At 34.1% G+C, this 26,258-nt stretch overlaps 1 long non-coding RNA gene across 4 annotated transcripts in view; it reads left to right on the forward strand.

Annotated features, from left to right (window-relative positions):
- LOC144308680 (uncharacterized) overlaps nt 1-26,258 on the forward strand; it is a 123,967-nt gene that overhangs the window by 29,353 nt on the left and 68,356 nt on the right. Inside the window, exons 1-2 of one of the 4 annotated variants that reach the window (XR_013375051.1) lie at nt 12,376-12,493; nt 15,992-16,074. The exons of 1 other annotated variant lie outside the window; for it this stretch is intronic. This is a non-coding gene — a long non-coding RNA (uncharacterized LOC144308680). Of the gene's footprint in view, nt 1-12,375; nt 12,494-15,885; nt 16,075-26,258 lie in introns of those variants that run through there. 2 more of the 4 variants (XR_013375053.1, XR_013375049.1) reach the window with 2 other exon arrangements.

Raw genomic sequence — 26,258 nt, forward strand, 5'->3', positions numbered from 1 at the left:
AATAGATCTTCTTTTATGAAATATTTCTTTAAATCTTTTGCTTATTTTTTATTGCATAGTTTTTCTTCTAATTATTATAAAATTTCTTGATATATTTTGTATAATAGTTCTTTGTTTGACATGTATGTCCTGAATCTTTTTTTTCAGTCTGTAACCTTTAGGGGTTTTGTTTGTTTGTTTAACAGTATATTCCAATGAGCAGAAAGTTCAGTTTGATCGAGTCCAATTTATCAAAGTTTTCTCTTTTTGGCTTATACTTTTAATGTCCTATATAAGAAATCTTAGCCTACTCAAATTCAAAAGATTTTTTCTCTATGCTTTCTTCTAGAAATTTCGTGGTTGGTTTTACATTTAGGTCTATGAACAACTTCAAGTTAACTTTTGTGTTTGGTGTGATGTTGGATTGAAATAGTTTTTTTCCTTAAATTCATCTGATTGTCTGAGCATCATTTGTTGTAAAGACTTTGCTATGAATAGTGAATTGCCTTCATATCTTTGTAAAAAATTAGTTGGCCATGTATGTATGAGTCTCTTTCTAGTTTGTCTCTTCTATTCCATTTGTGTACATCTTTTATTTCCCAAATACCAAACTGTTTTGATTACCATAGTTTTATAATAAGTCTTAAAATTAGTAGGGGGAATTTCCAACTTGGTTCCTCTTCTTAAAAAAAAAAAAAAAAAAAAGTTTAGTTCTTCTAGGTCCTTCACATTTCTGTATAAATTTTAGCATCAACTTACCAATTTCTACAAAAAAGAATAAACAAAAAAGCTCCCGAAATTTTGATTGGGATTGTTTTGAATCTACAGGTAAACTTGGGAAGAATTGATATCTTTATAACATTGAGCCTTCCTATTTATGAAGAAGATAATCTCCCTATTTATTAAGGAGTTCTATAAATTCCTTCAGCAATGTTTTAATTTTCTTTGTAGAGTTTGTGGACACATTTTATTAGAGTAACTCCTAAGTATTTTATTTTTGGTGCTATTGTAAATTATTTTTTAGAAACTGTACTTTCTAAATATTCACTGCTGATATATAGATATATAAATATTTAGTTTGCCATCTTGACAAGTTCACTTATTATTTTTCACAGTTGAAACTGTAGCATCTTTGGAATTTTCTGTATTAACAGTTATATCATCTATAGTAAGACGTGACTTCCTTCTTCCTTTCTGATCTTCATGGCTTTTTTCTTGTCTATGAATACAAGTAGCAAAGTGGATATCTTTGCCTCAATTCCAATTTTATAGGGAAATCATTCAATTTTTCTTCATTAATTTTGATGTTAGATGTTAGCTATTGGCTTTTCATTAAAATTATTTATTGAATTAAGTCCCATCCTCATGTTACTGAGAGTTTTGTTTTAAATCATGAATGGGTGCATCTATTAAAAGATCATATTTTTCTCCTATATTATGTAATATAATTTACTTTGAGTAACTATTGAATGTTAAGCTCATCTTGCATTATTAGGATAAAATACTTTTTAAAAAAATTTATTTATTCATGAGAGAGAGAGAGAGACAGAGAGAGGCAGAGACACAGGCAGAGGGAGAAGCAGGATCCATGCAGGGAGCCGGACATGGGACTCAATCCTGAGTCTTCAGGATCACACCCTGGGCTGAAGGCGGCGCTAAACTGCTGAGCCACCCGAGCTGCCAGGATAAAATACATTTAATCATACTGTATTATGTTTTTATATATTGGATTTTATTTGTGCCTATGTTCATGATGGTCATGGGTTTGTCAAAAACAGTGTCTTTGTCTGGTTTTGGTGACAGGTTTGTCCTGGTTTAAACCATTGTTTAGGTTTTTATCCTTTTCCATTTTGTGAAAATAGAAAGTTTTATGTAAGAATTCTTCCTTGAATTTGGTTGGGTAGAAATCACCAGTGAAATTATCTGGGTCTGGAAATTTGTGTTAAGCTTTTCATAACAAATTATATTTCTTTATTAAATACATTCAGATATTTTATTCTTAAAGTCATTTTCTGAATTTTTATTTTTCAAATAATTGGTGCATTCATTGACATTTTTATTTTCTGGAATAATTTTTTTTATAATATTACCTTGTCTTAGTTTTGATCTCTTAAGATCTATAGTGATTATCTAAAGTGATAGTGACCTTCTTATTTCTGATATTCATTATTTGTGTTTTTTCTTTTTATTTCTTGATCAGTCTAGCTATGTGGTTTGTCAATTTTGTAGATCTTTTTAAACTACCAGATTTTGGTTTTATTACATCTCCTCATTGTTTGTCTATTTTCTATTTTGCTAATTTATGCTCTTTATAATTTCTTCCTACTCGTTTTAGGTTTACTTTCTTTCTTTCTTTTTTTTTTTTTTTTTTACTAGTTTCTTAATATAGAACATTCTTTAATTGATTTTAGATATTTCTTCTTTGAAAGCATTTAGGTTTCTAAGTATCTGCTCTGAGCACAACTTTGACTGTATTCCAAAAAGTTCGGTGTGTTATTTTTGTTAAAATTTAACTCAAAATGTTTTCTATTTTTTGTGGGTGATTTCTTGGTTGACTCATAATTATTTAGATGTATGTTGTTTAATTTCAAAATTTTTGGGTTTCCTAAATATTATTTGGGATTGATAATTTAATTCTGTTGTAATCATAAAATATACTCTGCAATGTGTTGATCCTATTTATTGATATTTGCTTTAGAGCCAACTTATGGTCCCTCTTGATGAATGTACAATGTGAATACAAAAGAATGTATATTCTGTACTTGTTAGGTATAATGTTGTATACACAGCAGTTAGGTTAAGTGGTTGCTAATGTTGTTAAATCTTATATGCATTGATAATTTCTGTGTAATATTTTTATCAACTGTTGAAAGACAGATATTGAAATCTCTTATTACACTTCTGGTAATGTTTATTTCTTCTTGTAATTCTTCCAATTTTTGTTTTATCTATTTTGAGAATAATTGTGTTATTAGGTTCATAGCAAATAACTTTTAGGTCTTCCTGATGAATTTTTCTTTTACCATTATGAAAAGTTCTTTATTTCTAGTAACACTCTTTGTCATAAGGCCTGTTTAACTATTTTATTTGACAATAATATAGTCAATCTAGACTTCTTATCCTTATTGTTTCTATGGCGTATGTTTTTCTACTCATTTACTTTCAATTTATCTGTGGCTATTTAAAATGCATCTCTTATAGGTGAGATATAGTTGTTTTCTGCTTTTACATCAGTCTCTGCCTTTTAATTGGAACACTCAAAATTATTAAATTATTTTTGTATTTGTATTTATTATTTTTTCATGTTTGCCATTATCTCTTTAGTTTTCCTCTTTTCATCCTTTTCTCTCAAATTTCAGGTGATCTAAGTAATTTAGCATTCAGTTTTATTTCATCTATTGTTTTTTAGTTATATTTCTTTATATATTTCTTTTTAACTAGTTGTTCTAGGAACAACTAACCTCTCATAGTTTATTTGAGTTTAACATTGTACTATTTCACATAAAATACAGAACTTCCTACAAATTTTACTCTTTACCCCTCCTTTATATATTTCTTTTTAACTAGTTGTTCTAGGAACAACTAACCTCTCATAGTTTATTTGAGTTTAACATTGTATTATTTCACATAAAATACAGAACTTCCTACAAATTTTACTCTTTACCCCTCCTTCTTGATGTCTTTTTTTTTAAATAGGCCCCATGCTGGGCATGGAGCCCAATGTGGGACTTGAACTCATGACTTGAGACCAAGACCTGAGCTGAGATCAAGAGTCATATGCTTAACTGACTGAGCGACGGAGGTGCCCCATTCTTGATGTCTTATGTCATAGAAGTCATATATGGTACATATAAAAAAACATGGGAAAATATTGTTATTTTTAAAGAATCTGAATGAATTTAAGATAAACATTTTACCTTCACCTAGATATTTATCATTCCCAATAATCTTCATTTATTCTTGAAGTTCCATATTTTTTCAGGTGTCATTTTTCTTCAACCAGAATTTCCTTTAGCATTCATATAGTATAGGTCTGCTAACAACATCTTGTTTTAGTTTTCCTTTAGGTGATTTTTAAGCAATTTTATTCCTGTAGAATTCTGGACTGACAGTTTTTCTTTTTTTCTCCTTTGAGCACTTCAAAAATATTATTGTACTCTCTTCTGACTTCTGTTGTTTCTCATGAGAAGTTCTTAGTCATTTGAATCATTGATTTCTGTATTGTTTTCTTGTATCTTTTTTTCAAATTTTTCTCTTCTTATTTTAGCAGTCACTTAAGATGTGTCTAGGTATGGAATTTGAATTTATTGTGTTTGAGGTTTGCTGGTTATGATTCTGTAAATTTGTCTTTCACTAAATTTGGGAAATTTTCAGCCATTATTTCTATAAATATTTTTAAGGTCACATTCTCTCTTTCTAATAATTCTAGGAATACTGTCCTAGGCTATTCTCAGGGATAGCTGGGAATCTTCAGGTCCCTGAGACTCTGTTTTGTTTCCTTGTTTATCTCTTAACTCTATTCCTAAGATTGGATAATTTCTATTAATCTATCTTCAAATACTCTGGCCCATTCCTCCATCATCACTGTTATTCTGTTACCAAACTCCTCCAGTAAAATTTTTGTTCCAGATATCGCATTCTATTCTAAAATTTCCATTTACTTCCTTTAATATTTTTTTTCAGTGCTTTTGTTACCTATTTGTATTTATTTTGATTATTCTTTTCTTTATCTCATTGGACATAGATATCATAGCTACATTAAAAATTGTCTCTGATATTTCTAATATTTAACATTTTGGGGTACACCTCTGATGCTTATTTTATCCTCGTTAAAGAATTGCATTTTCCTAATTATTATTACAGTGTGTTACTGTCAGTTTTATCCTAGACAATATAAGTTTTGTGTTGTGTAGACTACCTGAGGATGGTTGATGATTTTGGTTTTGGTGTCAGTTAATCTGGTTAGATTCAAACTAAGCTCTACCTCATTTCCTATGGGCTGATCAGTTTAGTTCCACAAGTCTTTCTTGTGCTGCTTTGAATCAGTCTTGAATGTGCATTGTTCAGGGGTTAATCTGAGACATGTGCATTTTTATATATAGGATTTTTGGGTTCCCCTTTTGCTTTCCAGAGATTGGGCATGGTTTCCCAGACTCCTCATTTTAGTTTCTCCAGCCAGAAAAATGATAGGGTTTCTATCAGAGTTATAATTGCTTCTAATGTTATCTGGTACTGTGATGCATTCTTGGGACAAAATTGAAAAAAAAAAATTTAAAAAAGAAAACTCATGATCCTCTGTTGCTTCTTCAAGTTTTGATTCCCCTCCATAATCTGCTTTTTTCTCTTCATCATCCTCTGATAGTATATTATTATTGTCATTTTTTTGATGTTTTATAAAGTTTATAGTTATCACTGGGAAGATTAGTTTCTGGAAAGATTAAACTGTCATATCAAACCAAGAGTATTTTAATAGTGTGTCTAATGTTTTTATATATGCATTAAAGTTTGAGAAACACATTGATTATACCAAGAATTCTTAACCTCAGTTTCACATGCAAATCACCTGAGATTTTTAAAAAATCATAATTCTCAAAACATACCCCAGATCAATTACATCAGAATTTGGGGGCAAGGGGCCTAATTATTGACATACTTTGAATATTCTCATTTAGTTTCAATATATAATCAAGTTTGAGAGGCCCTGCCTTATAGTATATTTACATATCAGTTGCCTCAAGGGTTCTTCTATGTGAAGCAGAATAAAATTTGCGACCCCAAAAGTATTATTTTTAAGAAACAACCAATATAGAAGAAACTCTGAAGATTAAGCAGAAGATACCCTTTTGTAAGAGATATTTACATTTAAATCTGTTTGTAAGAGTGTCTCCCTTTCTGGAGACAGGAAATAGAGGAATAGAGGGGAGTCTCTAAATCTCCAGAAAAATCTTATCATGGAGAAGACCCCCAACTTAAATCTGCATAACAACCTTACCTTTGTTTACTTTGCTTTACCTGCTAGCCTCTCATAATTGTCACCACCAACCCCCCAGATCTTTCTTTTGTCTTTAGCTGGAAATGGTATTTAGGGTGGTGGCTTGGGTCATTTGGGAGAGGTATTCAGTTTTGCTAGGTCTCTCCCGTGCTTACAGAAGGTATACATGTTATTAAACTTCTGTCCTGTTAATGTGTCTCTTTATTACAGGGAGATCTCAACTAATATCCTAAAAAGGTAAAGGGAAAATTATTTTTCTTCTCTACATATAACAGAGTTCTATTTTAAGGTTAGAAGAAAATATATGAAAATCTGTCTAGATGTTTTGAAAATGAATCTTAATCTATAACAGTGTTTCTCAAATATTGTATGGTCAAATGACCACTTGTGAAAGGATTTCCATGTCAGTGAAATCCAGATATTATGGATTTATCCCAAACTAAAGCAATCAGAGCCCTTTGGGGTGGAGCCCAGGAAAGGACATTTAAACAATTTCTACTAGGTAAATCATATGTGCACTAAAGTCTGAATGGTTGAGATTATATCTTACTGTGAAAATAAATGAGCTTGGATTGTACTTTTATATTGCATGAGATCTTAAATTTTTATAATATTGGGCAAGATTTTTATTTCAACAGTTATCTTGTAGACTTGTTCAGCAAGTTGGGAATGGTGAGACTGTTCAGACTGTTGGATTTGTCTGCAAGCTATACTGCAGTAGTTTTTCCAATGACTTGCTCATCTCTTTGGTACTGGTATCTTCTTAAACGTAAAAAGATATCCAGCTGTATGCCAGCTGGTCCTGACTAGGAATTATTACATCAAATGCTGTGTGTATGAATTTACGTTAATGAAATTTAGTTGTGTTTATTAACACTTTGTATTTTGTAAGTGAACATATTCTGCAGAATCACTAGTATTTCAAATACTTCGTGTAGAAATTGAGTACTTATTAATTTCAAATAGTGATACTTCAAATGGAGAATTTGGTGGCTTTCATTTTGACTTCCAGCACTGAGGAAAATAGTGACTTTTACCTTTAACTATTTGTTCTTTCATTCCATGAAATTTTATTGAGCAAATAGTAAGAGTCAAGGGGCTACAAAGAAGAGAAGAGATACAGATTATTCCATCAAAGAACTTATTGTCCATCTCCCCAACAGCACATTGCACATTGCCTGATACTTTGAGAGTGATCAAGGAACAATTGCTACATAATTGGATGAACAGTAGTGAAAACAATATAGGTATGAATAATAGTGATCATTTCATGAATAATATGATCTGTACTTTATTTTTTAAATTTTTAAATTTTTTTTAATGGAATGTACTTTAAGAGAGGCACACATACTGACCAAGGAAGATTCAGAGAGGATAAAAATTATTTGAGTAGAAATGTCAGAAAGGATTTTGTGAAGAGATCATATAGAAACTGGAACCTGGAGGAAAAGAGTTTTTGGGATAAGGAACAGGACATGTATAGATTTTTTCCTTCTCTCCTTACCCTTGTTGGTAGTGTAGAGAAGGAAAAATAGTGTTCCCTATAACTTTCTAGGTTCTTGGCTGATACCCCCTGTAATAAAAGACAGATTAACAACAGAGAAATAAACAGAAGTTTAATAAGATGTAAACTCCTGTATGCATGAGAGAGATCCAGGAAAACTGAATAACTCTGAAATGGTCCAAGCTATCACCGTAAACACCTTCTTCAGCTAAAGGCATAAGATTTGGGGGTTTTGGGAGAAGCTTGTTAATGGGAGGTAACCAAGAAAAGCATAACAGACAATGGTGAAGTTGTTATATAAATTTGAGTTGGGGGCCTTCTCCATTAATAAGAGTTTCTGGGGATTAAGGTCATCCTATTCTCTTCAGGACAGAGAAGGAGACACTCTTACAAATGGAGATTTCTTTTATAAATATAAATTTCCTTTACAAAAAGGTAAGTAACTTAAGAGCTTTTCCTTTGTCTGTTTTTAAAATAACCAGTTCAAGATAATGCTTAGGTCAAAGATGCATGTTTTGAGGTGACATATAGTGTTTCCCTTTAGTAGTAAGGCTGATTATAAAGAGGGCAAATTATGTCTTGTTTTTCCATGCCATAAATTTTATATGATGCCATTGTAGGAATGAGCCTATGATTGTTCAATGCTGCCTAGGACTGGCCAGGGTAAGTCTGCCTAATTCTGGAGTAGAGTATTGGGAAGCCTATTGTTCACAAACATCTAAGCCACATCCTTCTGTATTAGTATTATTAGTATTAAGGGGCATCTTTGTTGTTCATCTATTGATTCCTTGGTCTCTTTCAGTTATTGGTTCAGTTACTACACATGGAAAGAAGGCATGCTATATATTAGCACCCTAAAACATCAACTAACTACTATTTAATGAGTGTCTACTATATCCCAGATATTTGTGCTAAGTGAGTAATAGATATTTTGCTCAGTCTTCATAACAATTCTACAGGGGATAGGGGAAGTTTACCAACTATCACTTTTACTTTACATGTGAAGAACTTGAATTTATAGGAGTTAGGCCATTTTTCCAAGGTCACGTATTTCAATTTTGTTAGCACGCAAGATCTGAAAAGGTAAGCAGTGGACATGCAGTTGAATTTTCAGCATAATGTACATATAGTTGAACATAAAAGGCTAAAAGTATAGAAACAAAAAATCAAAATGATCAGCTGAGTACATAGAAAGTTTGAGTCAGATTTACTGCTATTTGGTGTAGGATATGGGGTGGATGGATTACTGATATCATGACAGGAAGTGATCATAGTGTAAATTATTTCAGAATAGAGGCTTACTCTTCCATTTAGCTTTCAAATTGGAAGATGTTATCATCCCTGATAAAAGAAAGGAAGGTCTATGAAACTTCTTCACTGCAGCAGTAGAAGATGATTTATAGTAAGGCATATCTAGACAGAGGTACCTTCATGAAATATTTTGCAGAATTGGAAGAAAATTCATTTGTACATTGGGATGGCAGTGAGGAATTTCTCAGACCTTTAAAATAAATTTTCTGCTGGGAGTTAAATTAGGCAAGCTTCATACGATAGAAAGACAAAAAATGACTTTTTGGACTAATCAATGATACTGACATATCAAAAGACAGTGGTTTAAAACTATTATAAAATGTAGAGGAATTAATCCAGGACTAACATGGAAACATTTCTTTACCCTTTTAGGTTAGGATTTTGCCCATGCTTAGGAGTGGAGAGCTTGGTGTTGAAGAGCAGAAGTCCATACCTTACCTTGATCCTGATCGCTCTTATTCTCTTGATCAGGAGCAGATACACTTCTCAAAAAAGCAAATATGTCTTGTCTTTATTATCACCTCAAAGGATAACAACCAAACAACAATAAACTTCAAATACTACTTTAGGAGAGAAACCTGAATTGGGTGGGCATAGCAAATAATTATAAATACTATCTTATTATCAATCATGGACAGACCAAGTGAGCTGAACCACTCCAGACGGGGAATATGACAGGACTCCTTCATGGCAACTTGGTGCAAAATAACTTGTAAGGTCTTCATCTTTACAAAAGATAATCATCATCATAATTATAATTAAAATATTTTAAGGCAATATATCATTTAATAAAGAAGACAGCTTATTCTTAAAGGTTTTAATGTGGTAAATAACATGAATAATGATATAATTTAAACAAAACAGTTTCAATCGGAATACAGCATTCTCGATTTTAATATAGCTTCAGGTTATATACATTCTAAAAATGGGCCAAGAAGAGACATTGTGCCCTTTTTAGAGGCATGTAAACACATTTAATCTTTTTTTCTATTACTTCAGTCACTGAATATAATAAATTCAAAATACATCCAATTATAGCACAATGGGATTAAATCCAGAAAGTTGCTATGATGCAGGATTTAATGTATCAACCCTATTAACTTTCAATTTTCAAAAACATAATCCATATTACCTGAAAGGCATGTTAGCAGTAGTAATTGGTGAAACATATTATGAGGACACTGCATTTTTATGAGTATATTATATTTTTAAGATTTTATATTTTAAGTCCAATACTAAAAAAAATCCTAATGATTTCACTTGTAAGAAAAAAGGTTGCTTACTAAAATAACTAGAACAGTTTGAATTAACATATGGAAATGCTGCTGAGAGGTTGAGACCTCACCATATTTCAAACCTTTCTACTGAATTTAACAATACACAGGGCATCAGTTAACTTAGCAAGAACATTGCAATACAGTGAGTGGGCACAAATCAAACTGAGTGGGATGAGGAATAAATGGAAAGTGAAGAAGAGAAAGCCACTGTAAACAGATCTTGAAAAGTTGTCAATAAGGAAGAGAGATAAGGTAGTATCTAGAGAATTTTAGTCAATGAGGAAAGGTTTTCTTTTTATCCTTTATTTTGAATACACGAGAGACTAAAATATGTACCCATGTATATGTGAAAATGAAGCCTTATCATAATGTGTTTATCTATTTATTACATGATAAACATTTGTCCCCCTCAGCAGTTTTTGGTTATTATTAGTAACTTATAAATATTTGCATACATGACTCTATGAGAATAGAGCTAATAAAAACGCTCTTCTTACCAATATTTCACTGTTTTTTGGAAAAAAAAAAAGCTCCTTAGATTGCTGCAAGCCTTTGGTTAATTTCCAGAATTATTTAAAGTTGACTATGTCAGATTATTTTGCCAGTGTTCTTTATTGCTTTTGTAGAGGATTGGCCTTAAAGAGTTTTGGCCATTTTTCTTGACTAAGTGTTCCCTGGATTGCTGCAAGCATTTCATTAGTTTCCAGAGTTCTGAAATTGTTGATGCTGGTATTTTTTGCCAGTTTTCTCATTGGTTTTATGGAAGAGAGAATTTCTATAGGTTCTTATTCTACTATTGTTTTTGCTGACAACCTAGCCTTTGCTTCTTTCAATATTTTTTCTGCCCCTTATCTTTTTCCATCAACAATCACACATATGTTAGACTTTTATGTATTTCCCTATACATCGCTGAGACACTGTTCATATTTTTACAGCATTTTTTTCTATCTGTGGTTTAGATTCAATAGTTTCTCTTGTCATATCTTTCGGTTCAGTTACTTTTTCAAAAATATTTTATTTATTTGACAGAGAGAGTGAGTACACGGCAGGCAGACTGAGAGGGAGAAGAAGGCTCCCAGCTGAGCAGGGAGCCTGATCCCAAGACCCCAGGATCATGACCTGAGCCGAAGGCAGATACTTTATGAGCCATCCAGGTGCCCCTAGGTTCAGTTACTTTTTTTTTTTCCTGCAGTGTCTTATCTGTTGCTAAATCCATACAATGAATTTTTCAAGAATTGTATTTTGAGGCTCTAGAAATTCAATGTTATTTACTTTAACATCTTTTATTTATCATGTTTATGCCTTCCTTTAACTACTGGTGCATTGTTGTAATAGCCGTTTAAATCTATTTTTCTGCTGTTTTCATCATCTTGTTCATACCTGGCTCTGTTTCTGTTGAGTTTTTTCTCCCAATCATGAGTCTATCTGATTCTTCACATGTATAGGAACTTTTTATTGTACACTAGACATTGTCATTCTCCATTGCTGAGTGTCTGGATTTTTTATTCCTCCCTAAAAGAATGTCTTTGCCTTTTTTTTTTTTGGCGATGATTTAGGTTACTTACAGGCCTGCTTCTCCTTCAGAGGCTGATATTTAGGCTTTCTCCATCATATTAATAGTAATCTTTACTCTAGGGTTATTCTATGCCTACTTCCAAAGCATGATCCTTCTGGGATCTCTACTCAATGCTCTGGGCATTTAACATAGTCTCTCCATCCTGGCTGATTAGACTTTAAAAACCTCCATCATCCTATGTAAACTCTAAGAATTGTTAAATTTTCTAATCTCCAAGATATGTTATTTGCCCTTTTGGAATTTTATACTATACATTCATAGCTTAATATATAGCCAAAATCTCAAGGGATCTCTATGCAGAAATTTGCAGTTCTTGTTCTGTATAACTTCTCTAGGTATCTACTCTATTATTTTTAGATGCTTCATCTTCTCCAGACTCACATCTTTGCCTCCTTAAATTAGCAAGACCACTATTTTAGTTTCATTTCTCCATCCTTGTTCTGTGGTCCAGAAAGGCATACAATTGTGGTGGTCTTGGGGCTCAGTTTATCTTTTTTTGAAAGGAAATACTCACAGCCCTAAACTGATTGTTGTCCACCGTCTGGAAACAATTGTGTCATATATTCTGTCCAGTTTTCTGGTTTCACAGCAGGAGAGGAGGTTTAGTATCAGTTAATCTGTCATTGCAAGTGGAAAATAGAACCCTCTTTGTAATTGACTTGTTACTTCTTCCTGAATGCCTACACGTATCTTCCTTTATCCTTGAAATTCAGCAACTTCGAGATCGGTTCTCATTGCGGACTGTTCTGTACGTTCTTTCCCCCTGTGATACAGTATATCCTTTTCATCTGCATAGTCAAGCCTTTCTTAGCCTTTGTGTGTCTTGCTTTATTCTTCAGAATTACCAGTTCTGGGTGAGTTGGAAATCTTTGGTCTGGTTCTTGGGGATTGTTTTTAGTATTTAAAAAGCTTGCTTTTGTTTAGCTTTTATTTAGTGTAATACATTCGTGCTTTTTCATTAAGTTCCACTATATTTTCAATAATGTTTATATATAATTGTGTTATTTTTAATATGATCTTATGTCTATAATGCTTAGATCTTTCTTTTCCACTTGTTTTCTGGGTTCTACTAGGTTTTTGTTTCCATCATCATATAAGTTTTGATCCTCTGCATTCTTATTGTAGTTGTTTTTTGTTATCCAATTCATGCTATTTGTAATTATTTTTGAGACTATGAAGAAATAATTGTTGAACCCATCTTCCGATTCTTTGGATAATTTTCTCTTTTGGATAATTGTCTTTATGATACATGTTATTCTCTTCTGTTTTGCGTGTGTTTAATACCTTGTTTAATTAAAACATAATTTTTTTTCAATTTCTTTTAGATAATTTAATTCTTATTGCTTTGGATTATTTTTATCTTTTAATGATGTCAGCCATACTTTAGATGTGGGGACAAAAATACTGATGTGAAGATGCCAGTGTCTTTGACATAGGTTCACTTCCTGGGCCAGCTTCTCACCACAGATGTCTATCCTTTTTTTTTTTTTTTTAAGATTTTATTTATTCATTCATGTGAGATAGAGAGATAGAGAGAGAGAGAGAGACAGGCAGAGTCAGGCCCCACGCAGGAGCCCGACATGGGACTCGATCCGGGGTCTCCAGGATCAGCCCTGGGCTGAAGGTGGCACTAAACCGCTAAGCCACATGAGCTGCCCGATGTCTATCCTTTTTAGCTAGTGCTGTATCTTCTCTCAATTACTAGCATACACGTGATTGGTCATTCACAGTAAATCCCTTAAGCTATAGGTTCTCCATTGTGTACTGTAGTGATTAGTGTTTCTCTTCTGTCATTCTGTCTTCTGCATTTTACCTCTGGCAGTCCCAGCTGGATAGCAGGTTAGAGCATGATAAACATGTTATATCAGTGTGATTGAAAGATTGTTGAATGTAACACTAGGGATAACACTAATTATTTTTGAGGAACTCTGAATCCTCAAAGTGTAAAGAGGTATATACTTTATTATTATTATTTTTTTTTGTGAAGAGCTAAGAGGTATATACTTTATGTCTGAATCTTGTCCCTTGATTTTATTCATATTTCATAGTTTTTCTGTAGACAGGCTTCAAAACTTGTGGGTTGATGTAGTGGTTATTTCCTCACGAGTTTGAGCACAAATCCACCCCCCCTCATACATATTAGCATGCACGCACCCACGCATGCACATGCGCACACAGTTTCTACCCTGTTCTTTCTATGCTTTTGGCAGATTTTGAGAGAATGGAATAGAATAGTAAAATAACATTACTCTTCAGGTTTTTTTTTTTTTTTAAGATTTTATTCATTTATTCATGAGAGACCCAGAGAGGCAGAGACCCAGGCAGAGGGAGAAGCAGGCTCCATGCAGGGAGCCCAATGTGGGACTCAATCGGAGTCTCCAGGATCATGCCCTGGGCTGAAGGCAGCGCTAAACCGCTGAGCCATCAGGGCTGCCCTACTCTTCAATTTTTAACTAGAGATTATGTATTAGTTTTAATAGAATTTCAAGTAGAATATGTTGTGCCCAAGATTGCGAACCCAAGAAACCACCGAGGAGCCAACACCGATGCAAGTACACAAGGGTTTATTAACAAGCTCGAGCTTGGGTCCAAGCATACCCAACATAGTGGAGCAGGGACTTGGACCCCGAGGTTAAGAGGCGTAGCAGTTTTATAGGGGCCAGTGGCCAATGAGATTGTAACACACACAGAAAGTTGCACAGTCATGTCGGTCCATATGCAGGTGGCCAATTGAATTACAATTTACCCTATAGTGACCTTTTGAGCTAGCCTATCACTCTGGTGAGAATTGGTGCGCAGGTTTGGCAGGCAAAAGGCAGGGTTTACATTCTTTGGCAGCTAGGGGCTTCGCATTCCTATATGAGCCTGTTTCCCTAAGGGTGTGCTCAGCGGCTTGACTAGGGTGGGGGAGCGCCTTAAGCATATAAGCAGGTCATGTGGGGGTCATACAGGAGATGGCGAGTGTAGCACAAAATGGAGTTAGTCCTACTCTGCTTGTCCAGGGGTAGGGGATTTTTGTTAAATTTCTTGGGTCCCACATTAGGCTGTCCTACTCTTCAATTTTTAACTAGAGATTATGTATTAGTTTTAATAGAATTTCAAGTAGAATAAACAGCATATTATTTAGGGAAGAGGAATTTTTCCATATTTTGTAAAAGAAATAGAATATACTTTTGAGATATATATATATATTTGTATATTCTACCACTGAAACAATAACCAAAAATCATTTTTTTAAAGATTTTATTTATTTATTCATAGAGACAGAGAGAGGCAGAGACACAGGCAGAGGGAGAAGCAGGCATCATACATCATACAGAGAGCCTGACGTGTGCCACCAGGGCTGTCCCCAAAAATCATTTCTGTAGATGATCTTCAGGAGCTTGGTTTCCACAGTGATAACTAAAAATTTTTTATGGCAAAAGTCCATCCCCCTACTTCCCCAGGTCTTGTTTGTCTAAAGGAAATTAATTAGATATCCCATAACCCCTGCTGCTCATATGACCATTGGCCCAGCAGCATAGCCTTCACCAAGGAGAGTGTAAAAATATATATAATCACAAACATACTGAATTAGGATTTGCATTTTCACAAGATCCTTAAGTGATTTCTACTCATGTTAAAGTGTGAGAAGTGCTTACATTACTAAAAGTGTTCCCAGATCTTAGAAAAAGTTTTGCACACAATCTCAGGCCTAGAAAGGACTTGTGTTTCCACCTTTCTTCCTTCAATAGCCATCAAGTAACTGTGGCCAAGAACCAGTTATATGGTAGTAACTTTCTGGGGGGAAAAAAAGCCCTGATTCCCATAGTTTACCAGCTTTCTTGGCGTGAATATTCCCACCATGGCTGATTTCAAACTAGCTGTGTGATGTCACTGAATGTGGAATTGGGAAGAGACGTGAACAGTCTGTTCCTGCTTCCCTATGCAAGCTGGCTCCAGTACACCACTGCTAAGAATCTATTTATTGCTCTTGCTATTATATAAACACAAGCTCTCTTCCCAAGTTCCATGATATTTGAGTGCTTTTTGGATATCCTTCTTTTGCTAGTGAGTACTTTGGTAGAATGAAATATTAAGATAAAATTAAAACTAACAGCTCTTCTTTATCTATCTTTATCCTTTTAATATATACTAGTTACAATGTCTTAAAATTTTGTTTTTTTGTTTTTTTGTTTTATTTATTTATTTAAATTTTGTTTTATAAACCAAACTTTTCACATGCTTTGATTTTTGTATTAAGCATATCATACATAATATTCTTGTCTTCAAAATAAACAATGATTTTCTTTTTCCTCCAGTACATTTTAACGTTTTATTACTTTGTATAACCATTTCACTTTTGTGAAAAGAACAGTGTGGACATTTTACAAAGAAAATGGCTGGCCCGGACAAGGTCACAAAACGAATACAGAGACAAAAGAAATGAGAAACCGTAAGTCCAGTTTTTCTGCAACCCAGTCACGGTAGTCATTTTGTCACAGAAATTTTATGTAGTAACTAATAGAAAGGATTTCTCAGAAACTGTAATCGACCCTATTATGGGTCTAAAATTCTTGGGCATTGTTAAGGAGATTAAGTGGCAAGTAAAATTAGGCATTATTGGACTTGACTGAGAGATTTAGATGATCAAACTTATCACTGACTTCTCTGCCCTTCTCTTTAGCTAATTTTTAAAATATTCCATGATGATAGGTTTGGTATTTTTCCCTCTTAATCTCATCAGCAATTTTATCCATTATGCATGTGATGAAAGAGACACAGAAGTTAAATAGATTGCCCAAATATATACAGATATTTTGCTAATTGCGCAGTCAGGTTAAAGTCTAGTTCCATCTCAGTCCCAAACTCTTGTTTTCCTTTATTGTACTACACTATATATGTTTTATGTCCTTTATTCCTTATATCAAGTATGAATTTTTTACTCTAAGAATTTTATAGTTTAAGTATTCATCCTCAGTCTTGAGAAAGTTGGTCAAATAGCAACTGTGTGCAGTTAGTGTTCAGAGATATATCAATAAGACCGTTCCAATCTTTTTATACATAAAAAGCTCTCAGCTACCTACAATTATAAAAATATTTTACATTAGATATAGACATATTAATTGAAACAGAAAGTAGATCAGAGGTTCCCAGATGCTTGGTGGAGGGGGAAATTTGGAGTTATTGATTAATAATTACAAAAGTCACTTTGGGGCACTGAACAAGTTTTGGAAATAAATAGTAGTGATGATTGCATATCATCATGAGTGTGATTAATGCCATTGAATTGTTAAATGGCTAGAATGGAAATTTTAATGTTATGTATATTTTACATTGATTAAGAAAAACTCTGTAAAGGAAAGAGGAAGCCCAAAGAAGCTACACAAAAAAAAAAAAAAAAAAGAAAAAGAAAGAAAAAGAAAAGAAACCCACAAACAGGGACTGAATAGGTATTATGAGGATTAAGAAAAACTATTAAAAACAGGTAAGTCCTCAGAAAAACAAAAATTCCCGTGGCCATCATGGTGCCTCCATTATAGAAATTAATTGTTTTTGGAAATTCTCTGAATTACTTTTTTATAGTCTAGAGATTCTAAGGAAAAGGTTCCTTTGCCAACATAGCTAATCCTGACAAGAATTTTTATATTTGAGTGAAATTTTTATAATTAAAGGGAAATTATATTAATTTACAGTGAGAATATTAACCATATAGGGGGACTTTCAACTGACATCAGTCGATGTGTTCATCTTCCACCAAGGCCAAATTATAACCAGAATTTGGAGGCTGGTAAAATTATCACAGTGAGAAGAATACTAATGATTACGCCAGCCTTTAACTTGCAGTTACTTTGTAGTTCTTTCCTGAAACCTTATACTATACTTATACAGACATTTTTATGGTCCTTCTTTTCTATTATATGTGTAATTTATTAGTTTGACCCCTAATTCTCATATTTAAACACCTTTATTTCTAAGAAGACTTTCATGATTTCTACAAGCCAGTTTTGACACTATTATTTGATGCCCCCAAAGTGCCCTGTAACTCTCCATTACATTACGTGGCTGACTTATTTACCTTTACTGGTAAATATCTGTTTAATATTTGTACTCCCTGCAGGACTATGTGTTTTGGAAGGATAAGGATGGAACTTTGTTCACTATTCTATTCCTTTAGTTTTTATTTTTACTAGTCAATTTTCTCTTCATCCAGAAAGATACCTTGTTCTTTTCTCCCAGGGCTACTCTATACCTAACCTGTTTTCCCCTTGTCATTCATGTTTCACCTCAACAATATCCACAGAGAGTTCTTTCCTGATCATTCTAATTAGATCCCTATTCAATTCACTACTACTATACCCTCTATTTCCTTCAATTAACTTATTGTGACTTTATTTCTGTATTAATCTATTTGTGTATTTTTAATTTTTTTTCTCCCTCTCTCTGAAGTGATTATAAGCTTAGTGACAGGAAAGACCATATATGTTTTATTAGCATTGCATTTATAACACCAAGTATAGGACTAAGCACACAGTTAATACTCAATAAACATGTATTGTCTACCTAACTTACTATCTCCTAGGATTCTTTTAGAGGAAGATGTGAGCATAAATAATAAATAAAATTAATAGTATCATATAGAAAATCTACATGGATAATGCTTATATATATTTTTCTTTTTGTGACATGGCTGGTGTTCTGTAGACATATGCTAATTGTAGTTTATATTTCAGTTTTAAGTGAACTACAGTACATGGTTAAAAAAATGGTTCTCTAAGGAGAAAATTTACCATGTACAGCTTCTTAAAATGGTACTTTAAAAGTTGAAATATAGATCTCAACATCCTTCTGCATCTTCTAAGGGCTAAAAACTCCCTGAAGTTATTAGAACAATAAATGGATACTCCTCTACTAGTCAATGAATATTCTAGAGAGATGCCTATACATTAATTAATACTTTTGAATTTTTATTCCTCTGCACATTCAAAGTCAATATATTTTGCTTGAAATATTGATTTTTGATTATGTATCTCTTGAAAAAGTTCTACTTCTGACCTTGAAATTTTCTTGCTTAAAGTAGCCATCTAAAGTATATTTTACTTAGAGTTATTACTCTAAGTGACAAAACACACCTACTAAATAGACCCTTCTGTCTACATGAAGTAGAGATTAGGTTTCAGAAGCAGTGATACAGTTGTGGTGGACTGAACTGAGAACTCATTCTTCTTTTTTAAAAAGATTTTATTTACTTATTTATTAGAGAGAGAGAGAGATAGTGAGAGAAAGCACGAGAGGGAAGGAGAGGGAGAAGCAGACTCTCTATAAGTAGGGAGCCCATCGTGGGGCTCAATCCCATGACCCAGGGATCATGACCGAAGCCAAAGGCAGGCACTTAACTGACTGAGCCACCCAGGCACCCCAAAGCTCATTTTTCTAAGTCTTTATGTTTTGAATTTGGTCAGATAAAATATTTGGTCTACGTACACTGAAAAAATTTTAAAAGTAGATTAAATGTTTTTTTAGAGATTTGTTTCTTTTTCATAATTCCTGAACCCTAAGAAAGATACACCATTTTGGATTCCTTAAAAATCTAAAATAAGTTGAATGGGATCAGAGTAATTCTCACTAAGCTGCTGGTTGCCAATAGGAGAGGGTGGGATAAGAGAAATAAATAATCCAGTTAAGAAATGGGCAGAAGACATGAACAGACGTTTCTCCAAAGAAAACACAAATGGCCAACAGACACATGTAAAAATGCTCAACATCACTCATCATTAGGGAAACATAAATCAAAACCACAATGAGATACCAACTCACACCTGTCAGAATGGCTAAAATTAACTCAGAAAACAGCAGATGTTGGTGAGGATGCAGAGAAAGGGGAACCCTTTTGCACTGTTGGGAATGCAAACTATTGCAGATACTCTGCAAAATAGTGTGAAGGTTCTTCAAAAAGTTAAAAATAGAACTACCCTATGATCTAGCAATTACACTACTAGGTATTTAGCTAAAGGATTCAAAAATGCTGATTTGAAGGGGCATATGCTCCCCATGTTTATAGCAGCATTGTCAACAATAGCCAAATTATGGAAAGAGCCCAAATATCCACCAACTGATGAATGGACAAAGATGTGCTGTATATATATACAATGAAATATTACTCAGCCATCAACAAGAGTGAAATCTTGCCATTTGCAGCAATGCAGATGGAACTAGAGTGTATTATGTTAAGCGAAAAAAGCCAGTCAGAAAAACCCAAACATATGATTTCACTCGTATGTGGAATTTAAGAAACAAAACAGATGAAAAGGAAGGAAAAATAAAAATAAGAAAAAGAGTAGGAGGCAAACCATAAGAGACGCAAGTCTAGGAAACAAACTGAGGGCTGCTGGAGGGCGGTGGGTAGGGGGATGGACTAAATGGATGCTGGGTAGTAAAGAAGACACTTATTGGGATGAGGACTGGGTGTTACATGTAAGTGATGAATCACTAAAGTCTATTCCAGAAACCAATACTATACTATATGTTAACTAACTTGAATTTAAATAAAATAAAATAAAATAATAAAATAAGATGGGAAGTATTAAGATGTTAATACATACCTAGCATAGTGTTTAGAGCTTAAAGAGGCCCCAGAGCTCATCTTGTTAAACTGATCAGTATGTATAGAGGGGCAGGCACTTGCCTAAATCACTTGCCTAAAATCACACAGTGAATGAACAGCAAAGCCAGTTCTTGAGCCCAATAAACCTAGTCCCCATTATAAGTTCTCCCCCTATGTCCTCACATATATGGAAAATCATCATTAGACTTGTTCCACTTAGAAATGATAATAAGGGATATAGGTCTGGGTAAAACATTTAACATTAAATAGGATGCTTTGAGCAGACAGAATTGATATCTTAAGTCCCAAGATCATTTTAATCTTGATTTTTTTCCTTATTGTGTCTGTTATTTGGTAATCAAAATGACCAAAAGTAATAAGAACAAATGTACATACTTGATCATATATTGAACAAGTATCATTATGAGTTTCAAAGGCTTTGTTTTTTTAAATTTCCACATGATAGATCATAGATTACTCATGTTTCTACAGTCTTTTATTTATTTTTTTTGTAAATTTATTTTTTATTGGTGTTCAATTTGCCAACATATAGCATAACACCCAGTGCTCATCCCATCAAGTGCCCCCCTCAGTGCCCGTCACCCAGTCACCCCCACCCCCCCGCCCACCTCCCCTTCCACCACCCCTAGTTCGTTTCCCAGAGTTAGGAGTCTCTCATGTTCAGTCTCCCTTTCTCTACAGTCTTTTAGATTCACAAAGTGTTTTCATGTTTGTTATCTCTATGAATTCTCAGGACAAGTCTGCCTTCAATGTAGATTTTAATTTCTTTAAGAGTGATGGGCTTGAAATTCTATCCATTTGGGATTTGTATGTTACTCAGCTTGGTGATGACAGAGGCAGGATTCAAATCTTTATCTTCAAACTTTAGTATGCAACAGCAACCCCCTGCAGGTCTTCTCAAACCAGTTTTCTGGATTAAAGTTTCTGATTCAGTAGATTGAGGTGGAAGCCTAATAATTTATCTTTCTAACAGGTTCTCAAGTGAAATTCATATTGCTAGTCCCCAACCACTGGGGTAGTCAGTCCTAGACTCAGTCTATCTGTATTCTCATGTGACTTTTCTTATTAGAATGGGTATGTTTCAAAGGCAAGTAGCCTAAGCCCTTTTCTCAAATTTATTAGTAAGTCCTCTTTGTGTTTAAGTTGTTGAAGTAGTGTTTTGTATTTTGTATTTGCCCACATCAATGATGTTTTAAAATAGAAAATAGATAATCAGGGCTCCTGGGTGGCTCACTCAATTAAACGTCCAACTTGTGATTTTGACTCAGGTCATGATCTCATGGCTTGTGGGATCCAGCCCCACATTGGGCTCCGTACTTGCAGGGAATCTGATGAGATTCTCTCCCTCTGCCCCTACTCTCTCTCCTCCCTCCCTCTCTCTCTCTATCTCTCAAGAAGAAATAAATAAATCTTTTAAAAAAGAAATTATAATCAACATATATGAACCCATTGAAAGAGTTATGTATCATTTTGTTATGTTAAAGTAAGTTTCATCAATGGTTTTTAAATACATTTTATTTTATGGTTAGCTCTCTCTTGTCTGCTGATATTCCATTTATAATTCTGTTGATGATTAAGTAAGGTTGATACTTATTTCCTGAATCTACTCCCAAATATACTGAACATTAAGTAGCGTGAAAACCTAAAGTACATTGCTTTTGAAAACGACAGTGCTTCAGTAGGTGATTAATTACCACCAGGAAACTTTAACTATGTCCTAAATTAGAAGCCTTGTGCTTGATAGGTTTATAAAATCATTAGACATTGAATTTAAAATAGAAGTTTATAACTAAAATCTCTTTTTTATAAGGTGACTGCAAGGTGGCTTTTAAAAGATAGTACCTAGGCAGTTTTGTAACCATCAGTTACATTTTTATTAGTATTTTTACTTTTCTTGCTTTTTATTTTAAAGATATTTGTATGCTTAACACTCTGGTCTCAGGTTCCCAGATAAAATGTAGAATACTCAGTTAAATTTGAGTTTCATAGAAACAAAAGGCAGGCATTTTCTAGTATGTCCCAAATATTGCATACTTATACTAAAAATAATTGATTATTGTTCTTTTGAAATTCAAATTTAATTTAGATTCTGTTTCTCTTTGTTTTCCTGCCAAATATGACAATCCTAGATTGGTCACAAAGATAGAGTATCACCTACATGTAGTTTTGTTTTGACTATTGGATGAAACTATACGGAGCATGTACAAACACTTCCATTTAATCTTAGCAGTTATATGAAAAGTAAAATTCAGAGATGCAGAATGTGTGCATTAACATCATATACTCATAGCTAATGTCATTCATGTCTAGTATATATGATACTGTAGATGATAGATAGATAGATAGATAGATAGATAGATAGATAGATAGAATGAGATATGATATTTTATTATCCAAGATGTCAGGACAGTATATTTAACTATGTGTTAGAATTCCTGTGTCTTCAATGTGTTAAAATCTTTAAATATCAGCATGCATTAAACAAATACTTTCCAAGCACTCAGGATGAGTCAGAACTCACTGTGTTCAAATGTAAGCTTAAAGAGATGAACAAATCATTGCCCTCTGTCCTCTTCCAATGAATGAAGTGCCAAGGGAAGGGCATGAAAAGCCACTACAGCTAAAACAGTGGTTCTCAGCCTTGGATTCACATTGGAATCATCCTGACAACTTTAAATTACATGCCTGGGTCCCAGTCTCAGATATTATTTAATTGCTCTGAGGTCTATCCTGAGAATTGGGGATTTTTAAGAACTCCCCCAAACCACCCAAGTGGTTCTAATTGTATCCAAGCTTTCCTAAATTAGTGCGTCTCAACTTGTTTGCACATTTAAAGACCTGGGGGGGGGGAACCCAAATAAAATCACTAAGAGGAAAAAAAAAAAAAAAAAGACCTAGGGAGCCATTAAGTAAATACCTGCATGACCAGGTACCTGGATACCCTAGAGCAATTACGTTTTAAAAGGGAAGGAGGTTGGGACTCAGGCATCAGTGTTTTAAAATCTCCCCAAATTTATTCTATTATTCAGTGAATTTGGAGAACTACTACTATACAGGACTTATATGTTCTTTGCACATCTTTCTACTAAGGTATGAACTAGACTTTGAGTATTTGCCTTATCAGAATTTAAGAGAAATTAAAGAAAAGACAGGAGGTAATGGCAATATTGGTTTTTCGAAGGAGTGAACTCTCTGCTATGTGATCATCATATGAAAAAGAGAAGATAATAGGAAAGACAATGACAAACCATCAAGGATGTAGTTGAGACTTGCTTGTGAAATGCTCTGCCAAGGCTTGAAATCCATCTGGATTTTGGTTCCATTTTGGCATATACATATTTTCTGTACCAGGATAATTAAAAATTCTATACTGAACAAACAAAACCGGAGTTTTGGAAGCACAAATGTAAAAAACCTACTGCTATGCTGACTACTGAAAACCCTGCTGTTTTTTCTACAGTATTCATGATGAACTGGCCATATGAGCAAGTTAGGTGTGCCATGGAAAATTGTGGAAGCCCTCAAGTGCGTCTTCTGAATCTTGAAGATACATTAGTTGAAATGGATGGATTTGTTTTACCTTGAGGCATTATGTCAAATACCATCAATTCCTTGATTTTATTAGTTCTCATTTATGCATATTAATGCCTATTGATTTCTTAATTCACTTCTACCTATATGACCAGATAATACCTTCCTTTTTTTCCTCTTCTTTCTGGTGGTAGCAGTGGGTAGGGTGTCATGGGTTGGGGTAGGAATGTGAGTAGAACGGAAAGAGCCCAGGTAAACATTCAAGAAAAGACATTTAGTTCTTGCTCGGCCCAATATTGTGTATTTCATTTAATTTTCAGAGACTTAGCTTCTTTTAAGGAAGCAGTAGGAACAAATGGAGAATTCCTGGAATCAGACATGTCCATTGAAGTGGTGTAAATGCAATGGGAATAACCCTTACCCTGAAAGAGGTCATTGACTTGCAGGAATTAGGGGTTAGGGTTGCAGAAGGGCCTGGATGTTTAAAGAGAATGGAAACATTGGATCATTTCCCCCTGATCTTTAGGAATGAAATATTTTTGAGTAGAGTTACTAGATAAAATAGTGGATACTATTGGTTCATGACCTTGGGAGTTCCCCAGGTGAAATTCAAAACTGAAACCTGTACCTAGAGGGCAAGGAGAGACCATAAGAAAGGCAGGCCATTCCAGATTGGTGGGTGGCAGTTTTAACAAGGGAACTTACATTCAAAGCTTATCTTGGATGGCTGCAAGATCAGTAGATCTTGGGCAGCCCCAGTGGCCCAGTGGTTTAGTGCTGCCTGCAGCCTGGGGTGTGATCCTGGAGACCTGGGATCGAGTCCCATGTCAGGCTTCCTGCATGGAGCCTACTTCTCCCTCTGTCTGTGTCTCTGCCTCTCTCTCTCTCTTCCTGTGTCTCTATGAGTAAATAAACAAAATCTTAAAAAAAAAAATCAGTAGATCTCTACCCAATTGCGAGACTCCTAAGAGTTTATATTAGAGGCCTTACAAGGTTCAGTCACATCTACTCTCCAGATGGTCTCAACACCACATTACTATCTCAAGGCTATGTCTGTGTCCTTGGGGCAGCTTCTGGGCAGGGAAGGCAAGGGGGGATACATGTTCCAAGGACAAGGGAAGGGGTAATGAACCTCAGATTGCCTGAGTCTAGTTTATGGGTCCACCAGCAGCCTCATTTTCTCAATGACCTCCTACAACAGATACACAGTTAATTTGAATTGATACTAATAAAATAAAAATTTTAATATATATAAATTCCAAATATTGTATGGGAAATATTTGTATTAAAAAATCACTTGGTTAACTGAAATTTAAATTTGACTATGTATCCTGTATTTTTATTTGCTAAATCTAGCAACCCTAATATTGGGCGACTTAATGTTGTCAGCTTTACTTGCTCCTTCTCTCACTTATTATTATGGAAGAGAATGTTTTGAGTATCACTTCCTTGCTACCTGCCTCGCATGTCTCTGATTGACAGATGATACTCTAATATTGATAGCACGTTAGAGTTTAGAAAGTAGATTTATATATCTTGCATGATCTTTATAAGGAGCTCCTAAAGTGGGAGTTTTCATCCCCACTTTACAGGTTAGGAAGCTGAAAACAGTGATTAGGATGCCTTTCCAAGTTTATATGGCTAGTTACTGGAATATTGGGTAATTAGACAGTCTTTGATTCCATGTGCGAAGTTTTTTCAACTATGCCCAAGCTGTCTCTTAAACTGATTAGATCTCAGCGTTTTATGCTTTACCAGAAACAGATTTTCTTTTGTTTTCCATTATCTAAAACTAGTCCCAGCAGGCATTTCTCCTAATCCAGTTGTTTTGCTTGTGTGATTCCATTGGAGATTTAATATTAATATGATTGCTATGATAAAAATATATAGCACATTGAATGTGTCATTGTGGTTTCTTTGACCACATGAGTTGCACAAATGTAGTGTTAAAAGAATTTACATTTTCTACCCAGTTGGAAACTCAACAATTTATTTGTGTCTCAGTTTTATAGTTATTTTCTACAAACAGTGTCACAAATTGACTTGAAATAACATAATTATCGTACAATATGTTCTTCTAAAATCTTCTTTTGATTGATATGGCTATTGCATAGCAAGTTGTAAGTAAATTTCTCCAGTGCAGCATATTTCAAAGAAAACAACATCAGGAAGTATTTAATGGCAAAAACACACATGTAGTGACACTATAGAACAGTGGTTCTCAGAGTGTGGCCCCTGGACTAGGAACTCCAGCATTCCCTGGACCACATTATTGAGATGCAAATTCCAAGATCTCCACCTGGGTCTACAGAACCAGAACTTTGGGATCATGGCCCAGAGTATTTAAGTCCTTCAGGGGACACTGATGAATGATAAAATTTGAGAATCACTGCTAGTTTAGCCTTCTGCTCTATACCTTCTGAGAGTGAAGAGTAGATGCTGACTGTGTTTACAGACATTTCTACATTTCTCTTCCAACAGTG

The sequence above is a fragment of the Canis aureus genome, chromosome X (assembly GCF_053574225.1).
Source record: "Canis aureus isolate CA01 chromosome X, VMU_Caureus_v.1.0, whole genome shotgun sequence".
Classification (NCBI taxonomy): domain Eukaryota; kingdom Metazoa; phylum Chordata; class Mammalia; order Carnivora; family Canidae; genus Canis; species Canis aureus.